Genomic DNA, 8,628 nt, shown 5'->3' on the forward strand with positions numbered 1-8,628 from the left:
GCCAGCCTTCTACCCAGCCACAACTCAGAGCTAATGTCCACAGGTGAGGAAAGGAACGTAGATCGACCAGCTCTCCTGTCGCCACAACATTATCCAACATCCAAATTGCTGCTGATGCTGCATCAATTCAGTGTCAGTCTTGCATTCCACTCTTCCCTCGTCCTGAACTCTGAATGGGTACTGCACCCTTTTCTGGCTGGGAGCCCTCAGACTTGGAGTTGTTAATCATCATTCCCACCACTTCACAGTCAGGTGCAAACTGGTCCATGAGCTGCAGGTCACCACCCGATGAAGCCAACAGAACCACATCATCCACAACAAAGCAAAGATGAGATTGTGGAAGTGCTCCACTATGCCAAGGATTTTTTTTCTGTAAAAACTATGAAGAGGATATGACTTACTGTCATAAATACAGACCAAGCTCTGACTGTGTTTTTACAGGGACCAAATGAATGAATTGGAAACACATTGTTCCTCCTGAATCTGAGGTTTGACTAATAGATGAATTATTTTCTCTAACTACATCAGTAATCTCATTCCAAGTGATTAGCAAAGTGCACACTGTTAAGTGCCAGGAGCATTGCCAGGATTTATACAGGGAGTGCAGAATTATTAGGCAAGTTGTATTTTTGAGGAATAATTTTATTATTGAACAACAACCATGTTCTCAATGAACCCAAAAAACTCATTAATATCAAAGCTGAATGTTTTTGGAAGTAGTTTTTAGTTTGTTTTTAGTTTTAGCTATTTTAGGGGGATATCTGTGTGTGCAGGTGACTATTACTGTGCATAATTATTAGGCAACTTAACAAAAAACAAATATATACCCATTTCAATTATTTATTTTTACCAGTGAAACCAATATAACATCTCCACATTCACAAATATACATTTCTGACATTCAAAAACAAAACAAAAACAAATCAGCGACCAATATAGCCACCTTTCTTTGCAAGGACACTCAAAAGCCTGCCATCCATGGCTTCTGTCAGTGTTTTGATCTGTTCACCATCAACATTGCGTGCAGCAGCAACCAAAGCCTCCCAGACACTGTTCAGAGAGGTGTACTGTTTTCCCTCCTTGTAAATCTCACATTTGATGATGGACCACAGGTTTTCAATGGAGTTCAGATCAGGTGAACAAGGTGGCCATGTCATTAGTTTTTCTTCTTTTATACCCTTTCTTGCCAGCCACGCTGTGGAGTACTTGGACGTGTGTGATGGAGCATTGTCCTGCATGAAAATCATGTTTTTCTTGAAGGATGCAGACTTCTTCCTGTACCACTGCTTGAAGGTGTCTTCCAGAAACTGGCAGTGGGACTGGGAGTTGAGCTTGACTCCATCCTCAACCCGAAAAGGCCCCACAAGCTCATCTTTGATGATACCAGCCCAAACCAGTACTCCACCTCCACCTTGCTGGCGTCTGAGTCGGACTGGAGCGCTCTGCCCTTTACCAATCCAGCCACGGGCCCATCCATCTGGCCCATCAAGACTCACTCTCATTTCATCAGTCCATAAAACCTTAGAAAAACCAGTCTTGAGATATTTCTTGGCCCAGTCTTGACGTTTCAGCTTGTGTGTCTTGTTCAGTGGTGGTCGTCTTTCAGCCTTTCTTACCTTGGCCATGTCTCTGAGTATTGCACACCTTGTGCTTTTGGGCACTCCAGTGATGTTGCAGCTCTGAAATATGGCCAAACTGGTGGCAAGTGGCATCTTGGCAGCTGCACGCTTGACTTTTCTCAGTTCATGGGCAGTTATTTTGCGCCTTGGTTTTTCCACACGCTTCTTGTGACCCTGTTGACTATTTTGAATGAAACGCTCGATTGTTCGATGATCACGCTTCAGAAGCTTTGCAATTTTGAGACTGCTGCATCCCTCTGCAAGATATCTCACTATTTTTGACTTTTCTGAGCCTGTCAAGTCCTTCTTTTGACCCGTTTTGCCAAAGGAAAGGAAGTTGCCTAATAATTATGCACACCTGATATAGGGTGTTGATGTCATTAGACCACACCCCTTCTCATTACAGAGATGCACATCACCTAATATGCTTAATTGGTAGTAGGCTTTCAAGCCTATACAGCTTGGAGTAAGACAACATGCATGAAGAGGATGATGTGGACAAAATACTCATTTGCCTAATAATTCTGCACTCCCTGTACATCGGGGAAACCAAACAACCTCTGGCGAAACGGATGGCACAACACAGAAGAGATACCTCGTCAGGCCAGGACTCTGCAGTCTATTTACACCTACAGGCCAGTGGACACTCTTTCAATGATGAGGATGTACACATCATCGACAGGGAGGAACGCTGGTTTAAGCGGGGAGAAGAAGGAGGCCATTTACGTGAAAAGGAAAAGATCATCTCTGAATCGAGGAGGGGGCCTAAGGGTACATCTTTTGCCATCTTACAATACTGTGATTGCAGCCATTCCCCAACTCCCTGTGAATAGTACTCATGGCCATTGATCAGTGGGTTTTGGTCAGTGGTTGTTGATCAATGGTCATGAGAATTTGCATAATTAAGATTAAGGAACTGACCTCCTAGCCCATTGTTCCTCCAGTGGGCTGGGTTCAGTCATTATGCAAATGTGCTGTTTATAAGATTGGGGAAACCTGCAGTCAGCTGAGACTGAAGAAGTCACTTGGATGAGTGACGAAATGTTTCTCCCACAAAACGCTACTGTTAGATTTGTATTGTTGATTGTCATTTATGCTTAGAAATATTTACTTATATATGCTTAGAGTTTTGTAATTAGTTGTAGATTGGTAGAGGTTTTGATCCTTGATAGTCTGCAAACTTTGTGTGTATTAGACAGCACTTTGGGAGCATGAGAGGTCATACCGTGTCTTATTGTTTTATGGTAGGATTAACGTAGTTGCGTCTGTTCTAGTCTAAGTGCTCTTTGTTTAGATGAACTGCAGGACTTCCTCACCGTGTTATCTAGGATGAACCATCTAGGGTGAGGGGGAGGCTACCCTCTTCCTGACCAAGAATGTTTGACCCGTGCACGAGAAACATGAAGAAGCTTGCCTACTTGTGTCTTGCTTTGCAGTGTAATTATATTGTCTTCAACGTTCCAGCGGATGGGTTCAAGCTACAAACCTATCAGCTACGTCCAGATGAACAGAATCAACTTTTGGAGATTTACTTACCTGGGTGATTGAGCATGCATCAAGACGAAGCAAATTGTACTCTTCATCTCCAGACTCTGCTTCAATGAGGAGATTCTCAAAGTAGAAGGGACACCTTGAGGATCTGACTGTATCTTTAGTTGACTCCACACCGTATTCCCTGTGAGTAGAGCACTACTTACCTTTCTTGACTTACTTGAAGGTTTTCCAGAATTGCTTTGAGACTGACCGGACGTCTTGCTCTGTGGTCTGACAGCCTGACAGCTCCCTTCACCTCTGGCAGCTCCGTGCAGGTGCCTCACTAATGGAACTGCTAAACATGGTCCACTCTGCTTCCATTAGAGAAGGCGTGTCAGTGGGTTTGAGGAGATCCACTCAGTATCTCCAGCCTCTCTTGAAATGCTGTTGAGGTCCTGCCTGAATGATAAGTGATAATTTAAGATGCCATTGACTGGGGGCTCTACCAGGTGCTCCCAGCACATCCACATGATATGTTTTGGGTACATTAGGCATATCCAACATTTTTCTCTGCCACCACCAGTTGGGGATCAGTTGACAGCTCAGCTATGTGTCCAAGATATATGGCAGCAGATCTGATGAATAATTACAAAATCAATCATCAATCTGCAACCTGGTGCCAACTGCTCTTATGCTCTTATGTTCAGACATGGATTTTATTATGGACAGACTGTGCTTTGCACAGCGGTTCAATAACAGAACTGGTTCAGACTGAACAGGTCATTCCTCTCAGTCACACTCCTCCAAATGTTGCTCATGTGAGCACTAAAGTCATGGTGGACAATGGAGCCCCAAGGTGGAGCATTTTCCAGCACCGTGCCCAGTCGCTCATGGAAAGCTGGATACTCTCTTTGATACATATGCACAAATTTCAGTTAGGATTCGCTCCCTGACCCAAAGGCCAGGGAAGCAAATCTTTGTTCACTTGGGAAAACCCCAATGTACATGCACCAAACCTGTAGGGATACAAGTATACACCCCTACCTGCTGACTTTCACATATTACAACTCCAGCGTAGAACAGGGTCCACCCCCTCTCCAGGAACGTGGTTTCAGAGCTGTTCAAGGAAGACTAACTGTATCTTGTTGGTATATGTGATCTCAGTCTTTCGGTCATTACTTAGAGCTTTAGAGACACTATGCTATGTACTAGCTCAGAATCTTCACCAGCCACATAAAGTTTTGAAAGCTGTCTATTTCACCACTATCACTTCCACTTCTGGCTATTGCCTAATCCACAAGGCACCAAAGCTTTATGAGTGTGACTCATGTAGCCCCTTCAGTCTCAGGCAAGCCAGGTCCCATGGTCTTGAGCCCCCTACCCCGTGCCTTGCTCCAGGGTGGAACCCTAATAAACATGTCCTGGGTAAACTGATCACTTGATCTTTGGTCATCATAGATTTTCTGAATCAGTCTTCATCTGGCTCATAACCCAGGACCAATTTGCCTTAGGAAACCCTACCAGGGGCAAATTGCCCCCAATAACATGAACTCTGAGATCACAGGAAACACAAAACCCCCCCACCACAATAACGTGGCAATAGATGGAGGGGACCACGATAATATACAGAGCTAAAGACCAAAGCTTAACAACATTATATCTATAGAGAATCAATTGCAACCTACTTGTTACTCATTTAACATATGATTAGTGTGTGCATTCAAGCACCAGTGGAGCACAGTGTGGTGGCAGCTGTGACAAAGGATAATGGGTGTCTGTTAGTTTATATTACACCAGAAGGAAGTCACTCGGATGAAAACTTTGTGCTTCCTGTGCATTCTCTGGGTAGATGTGAGAAATGATATTTCCAGGGCTGTTAATGACAGGAGGGGTTTTTGAAAAAGAGATGCAAGAATGCATTGATATAGCAAGTGCTGGTACATTGTAATTATATTTAGAGCAAACGGTCACACATAGTGTCAGTGAGATGTGGTCCATTACATAAAGAAATCATTCACAGTACATGTTTTAGTGGGATTCAGTGTGCCACCTTGCCTGCATGACAGATCACTTCTTCACACTGAGAGATTGTGGTGGTTTGAGGTTGGCGCAGAGGCTGAGGGATGATGCATCCAGCACATTATACAGAGAGCTTCTCCCACAGAGGAAGTTGATTTCCCCACCATGCAATGATGACACTCAGTGCAGCATGACATATGATGTGTGTACAAACAGTGAGCACATAGGATGGGGCCCTTGTTCCTTTTGACTGTTTTATGTGGGTCACATACAGCGTTTAGAGCCAAAGCAGGGCAGATAGGACATTTTTCACGTAGCCCATAAAGGAAGCGAAACAATGCCCTTAAGATGTGACTTCTTGCCTCAGAGGACACCACCACCCGGTCCCACTAGGACTGTATCATATAACTTTGTGCACAGCACGTCATACGATCCTGAATGTATGCAAGAAGTTCAGCTCTTACACATTCTTTCTTTTTCTATTGTGAATTCACTCACATTTTCCCCTATAATTATCCTCTTTTGGCTGATTCTACGTTTGCACGCCAGGAATGTTAAAAGAGTCATTTAACGAGAAGAAAAAGCAAAAGCGAAATCTTACCGCTAACATATAAGCTGGTAAGCTTTAAATATTCTTGTCATGTGGTGTATGTTTCTCCCCAGGGGAGGATTTAGGCCTGGGAGAAACTGTGATATGTGATATGTAGTCATCACAACTTTCCTTTTAACATTTTCAATAGGACCATACGAAAATAGCAGAAAAGAAGAAAAAGGGAAAAGGGAGAATCTGAAACAACATAAACATCAGGAAGAACAAGTGATAAAGCCCTAAATATGGTAGGACAGGAGATAAACTGCCTTTTGAAATTGTTTTATTGCAAAATAAAGAAGAATAAAGATAAAAGAACTGATTGCAATAGTAAAAACGTCAGTGTTTGGAAGTATTTCATTTATTCATTGTATTTATTATAGAAGAACCATTAAGAGATGCAGAGAGACAGAAGAGATGAAAAACATTTTATAACAACAACAATATATGCAAAACAATGCAAACAAGGGCAAAAGGACTGCTATGACACCAAAAGCATATTTCTACAAAGAGATGTAAAATCACAATAAAGCCTAAACATTAAATAAAAAGTGACACAAAAGTGTCAAAAGCAGATAAAGAATGAACACAAATTGGGTAAAAATGTTTCAAAATAAAACAGAGAATAGAAAAGGAACAAATTACCTTGAAGAGAATCAAATACCACCAACGCAAACTCAAAAACATTCAAGTGAGAAGTTGGGGCCCGGGGGCTTGTTGTGTAATAATTAATCAATACTACTGACCAACAATATGCTATCCTACAAGCTCTTACCTTTGCAATGATGGAGTATCTGAGAGTTTTAAAATAACAAAAGCTGGCTGAAAAACTAGCACATCCATCCAGTATCATGTAATCGTTCCCTGTTGAACTATAAACTGCTGTGTAAAAACAGGATGGTTTTTTTGGCGTAATTATGAGGGGGGGGAAAAAGAACAATGGAAAACTATAGGTGCTAACCTGCAACCATCATGTGACTGAAATGAGAAATAACTACAAAAGATGATGTCATTGGTTGTGCATCACCATCTTGGTGTTTTAAAACAGGATTTTGCAAACGAGGTGTGGACTGAAGTTAGAAACTGTCTGATACTCAAACAATTTTAACTAATCAGTCACAAGGTAAAACCCAATTTGCTTTGTCCTCTTTTTTGATTCTCATGGAAGCATAATTTAGAAAACGAACATCATGTTGTATTCAGTGACCATAAAATCTTCAGGAATGTGTTTACTAAAGCCATAAAAGAAGGAGAATGTAGGGTTGCTTTCCAATAAACTTCTTTACAATCAGACTATATTTCGCAACCAGGGGAGCTGCCCCCAAGTGGTCATTAGAAAGAATGGTAGTTTAAGGCACTTTGACATCGTCTTCCCTTCTACAAACCTAGAAACTACATCCATCTTTTACACTCATCTGAAAAAACACTGATTAGAGTCCTGTGAAAAAGTAAAGACACACTTGCTGTTTCCATGTACCAGGTGCTCCCAACCGACTGTACTTGATTAACTGATCATCAGCTAGTGTGACCTCCTTGATAAAAACAGAAGTGTTGGTGATTTCTTGGTCTGGTATTGTCTTTTCACAATGCAACAATCTTCCCATGAGTGGATGTCCTACCAAAAGAGGAAAACTACAAAAAAACAGAGAGTTACAGTACAACTCATTACAACTGCACGTTAAATGTTAACGTTTATGACTGTACAATTAGAAAAAGAATGAGCAAGTACTGCTTGACTGGAAGGGTTGCCAGAAGAAAACCTCTCCTCTCTAAAAGGAACACAGCAGCATGGTTTCAGTTTGCAAAGTTGCATCTGAACAAACTGCAAGCCTTTAATGATTTGAAGTTTATTTTGCAGCCACAGGCCCTGGGAACTTTGCAGTCATTAAGTTGACCATGAAGTTCTCTGCATACAGCACTGTAGAGTCAAATGTGAGTCCATCTATCTGACAGCTAAAGCTTGGCTCAAACTGGGTTATGCAACAAGACAACAATCCCAAACAGACCATCCACAACAGAGTAGCTGAAAAAGGAAAAGTATCAAGGTGCTGCATTGGATCGGTCCAAATCCAGACCTCAGCATTTTTTTAGCATTGGTGTCTTTTGGTACTGTTCTTTTGTTGTTTAATGGTGGTTGGCAGCTTCAAGATGTGATGCAACGGAAGTGTAGAAGAGGACCAGTGACACAACATGCATTGCGATGCATACAACTAGATAGGACCTGGTAAACAAGGGAGCGTATGTAATTTATTCAACGTTCAAATTGTCGATGTTCATGACCAACCTTAATATTTAGAAGAAACAAATGGTATTACTGCAAAATCTGAAAGCACAAAAAAAACCACCATGGTAAAACGTAAAATGCTAATTTCTCTCTATTAAATCAAAAATATTAACACGTATACAAAACAAGAAAAGTTGAACCAAAAGGAGAATCAGTTATTTTCAGCAAACACATTTCTGGGAGGGCAAGAGAATTTCACAGAACAGAAGAGATGATAGTGGACATCAAAGAAAAGAGGAGGCAATGGACATTATAAAAGGAAAAAGACGAAGATGGAGACCCGGTGATTGCTCAGATTAATTTGTTCTCTGCCTTTCTCTACCTGGTTGCACACACCTTCTTTCTGCTCCACCGGTCAATGTTCACAGCTATAAATCTTGGAGTGACATTTTGGCCGGCAAGTTCCACGTAAACATGGTTGGCAAAATGTCAGTGCAGAAAGCAGACAAGCCTGACTTAGGAAGAGGGAGAGTATAGAGGCAGTAATGTCACCACACTTAAACACACCCGCCATCAGTCTTCATGACATTTAAGAGATATATCCCTCGATCCCCCTAGCCATTGCACACAAAGGAAAACTTTGGAGAGGAGGCTGTAAGGACCCCATGAGTCACAGGGTGTAATGGCTTGATCTGATCACAAAC

The sequence above is a fragment of the Astatotilapia calliptera genome, chromosome 6, assembly GCF_900246225.1.
Source record: "Astatotilapia calliptera chromosome 6, fAstCal1.2, whole genome shotgun sequence".
NCBI lineage: Eukaryota > Metazoa > Chordata > Actinopteri > Cichliformes > Cichlidae > Astatotilapia > Astatotilapia calliptera.